At 39.6% G+C, this 3,055-nt stretch overlaps 1 protein-coding gene across 1 annotated transcript in view; it reads left to right on the top strand.

Moving 5' to 3' along the window:
- The window catches only part of Enpp1 (ectonucleotide pyrophosphatase/phosphodiesterase 1), a 145,780-nt gene that overhangs the window by 42,495 nt on the left and 100,230 nt on the right, over positions 1–3,055 (top strand). The gene's annotated exons all lie outside the window — the stretch shown is intronic.

Here is a 3,055-nt window from a genome sequence, read left to right as displayed (position 1 = left end):
TGTCACCCATTCTGTCAAAATATTTGTCAGGGTTGGAATGGCATGCAACAGGATCTATCTGGTGATTCACAGTCATCACACTTTCTTTACACAGTTACATTTTCTCTGTGTGTATTTACATTTTTTTCTTTCAAATGTTTATTTCATTAGAGTGTGAGAGTGCCTCCTCTTTTGCATTTTGTTTTAGCAATATTATTTTCAGGATGTAAGGAATGGCGCACAGTGAGTTCCTGCTCTAGTGGAGTGAGGGACAGTGGAGTCTTCACTACGTGTAGTGTGACAAGCAGACAGTGAAAAGAGTTAGGGGACACCCTCAGCTGCACAATTGCATGGAGTCTTTAAGTAAGATGAATTGCAGAGTCGGGGATATTAAGTTGAACAGAAATCCAGGGCCTGAATGTGTTCTCCTCTCATTCTGAATGGGTCCTTGTGGAGGCACTTCCTCTGTCCCTATCCTCCACGCTGAGTGGTTGCTTCCACATAAGGCATAATGGTGCAGTGCGCTCTGCTCTGGCGGTTCCTGAGGCAGCTCTGAGGTGCGCATTGAGTGCTCTGTAGGAAGAGAAGAATCTAGAAGTTCCCACATGTAGTGGAGAACTTGGAACGTGCTTAGTTAAGGGCTTATGAAATAAGACTGTAGACCTCAGTGTTCTAGGCAGCGACTCTTGCACCAAGGGTCAAACCTGATCTCAGAATAGGTTAGGATGGAGGGCATGGCTTTATTCAGAGCACATATAGCTCTACGACAAACCAAGGGGTAGTATAGTGAGCTATAAAATATTTCTGAGCCTTGGTGGGGCCAAGAAAACAAGTCAGCCATGACCAGAAGCATCTCAGAAGATTTTCTGGCTTTTACTCTTGGATCATGTCAGACCAGATCCTGACTATGTAGACATTGAGGATCTGTGGCGAGATGAGGAGGAATGTGTGAAGGAGTCAAGGAAAAGCCCACCTTCTACTGCATGAGAGCCCTGCTCAGTTTTTGCTGGGAAAAGTCGGGGCATTCATAGAGGCAGATAACAAACAGGAAGGACAAGCATATTTATGTCCCTGAGGGAGGAACTCCAAAGAGAACAACAGACTTGATGTAGTGATGCAACTCTTAATCCCCATTCAATTGCTGGTGATTCAGGAGGACAGGATTTAAAAGATATTACTCTGTGGTATGCAGACTCCTTTAAACTTCAAAGGATTTCCAGAGAATGGGCATTATGCCCACCATAAATAGAAAAAGAATGGTCCTTTGCTAGCAATTTCTTGTCCCAGGTAAAGCTGCTCATGGAGACTGAATTATGCTCAGAGAATTCCGACATTGAATAAGGAGCCAAAGAGATTATAGCTGACCCTTGATATCTTTGTTATCTACCATAAAACCCCCATTGTTTCAGAACAGCACATCATTTACACAGTGGAGAACTAATCCCTCCCCAGTCATTCCCAACCTTAACTCACTTCCACACATTTGCCTGCTTAATTCCTATGAGTCATTCTAAAGACACAGCAAGTGATCATGACAACATGAGTCTGCCCTTTCAGAGCAGAGACAGATAGATGTAGGCAGAGAATTCCTAGCCTAGAGTTAAGATGAAGACTAAGGGGACACAGTTTCTTGGTAGGTCCTCCTGATACATCCCTAGGACAGAGTTGGACATTTGTGAATCTGGATCTAGGCACTCTTTGTGGACCTCCATGATATTTTAAAAGTATTTTCTCAGTTTTGAATATTTAAAAATAGAAACAAATATAGAAAGTGTCTGATATCCAATATGCAAATCTCTCTTGTGGATTTCCAACTATACAAGTGTAAAGAGATCAACAAATTCTTTCTCCCAAATCCAATATAAAAATGGACAATACTCTCAGCTGGGCATGGTGGCACATGCCTTTAATCCTAGCATTTGGGAGGCAGGGGCAGGCAGATCTCTGAGTTCAAGGCCAGCTTGGTCTACAAAGTGAGTTCTAGGACTGCCAGGACTACACAGAGAAACTCTGCCTCAAACAAACAAAACAAACAAACAAAGACAATATTCTTAGTAACTACTATTTTCCCTTCTAGTTTGTATTATGTATACCACATATACACAATATATAATTATATATTAGATTTATTATAATTATATATAATATATTATATATTATACTCATGATATATACAATGTAACATAATGTATTTGAGTACAGTGTAAAGTTTCTGTTAGAGAGAAATATATAGCTACAGATATTTATAGTTAGGAAGTTTTAAGACATTCATTAAGCCAAACTAAATAAAACATCAAAGCCAGTAAGTCACAGGTTAGAATGTAAATAGACAAAACTCTCTTGTATATTGCAATGAACACTTAGGCCATTTTGGCTAAATGTGCAACTAAAAAATAATTCCAATTATAATTAAGAATATGAAATACTTAGGAAAAATAGTCAGACAACAGGGATTGAGAGCTAAATGTAGACAACCTAAAAGTAATGTCAATCCTGAGAAATACTGAAGATCGCTTAATTAAGCAGAGGCCTGTGCACATTCACAGATCAGTTGACATAGCAGTTAGAGGACAATTCCCCTCAGTATAATTTACAGGGTAAGTATAAATGCCATCAGAATAGGTAGACTTCAGAAAATAGAAGCTGAGAGTGTGTCCTTTCACTTCATTTGTGTAGTGATAAAGATACTTTCACTTTAGTAAACAGTTTCCCAGTGTGCTGGCTAATCTTGACTATGTAATTATCTAGGCACACCTCTGGAATATGTATCTGCATCTTTTTTTCAGAGAAGTTTACCTAAGGGGAAGATCCATCCTGAATGTGGGAGGAAGCTCCATCTCATTGGTTGGAGTCCAGACTGGATAAATAGAAAGAAGAAAATACCAGGGTTCATCCCTTTGCTTTATAGATACAATGTGACTAGTGACCTCCTGTTTTTGTGCCACACACTCTCAGCCACTCAATCCCTGACTCCAAATAAACTCATCCTTTCCTTGTCTTTGTCAGGAATTTTGTCACAGCCATGAGAAAAGTAACTGACACAATAAATCTTTCAGAAGTTCAAACCATGTTTGAC

Source organism: Mastomys coucha, unplaced genomic scaffold (genome assembly GCF_008632895.1).
Source record: "Mastomys coucha isolate ucsf_1 unplaced genomic scaffold, UCSF_Mcou_1 pScaffold2, whole genome shotgun sequence".
Lineage (NCBI taxonomy): Eukaryota > Metazoa > Chordata > Mammalia > Rodentia > Muridae > Mastomys > Mastomys coucha.
This window is presented reverse-complemented; position numbering and strand designations above follow the sequence as displayed.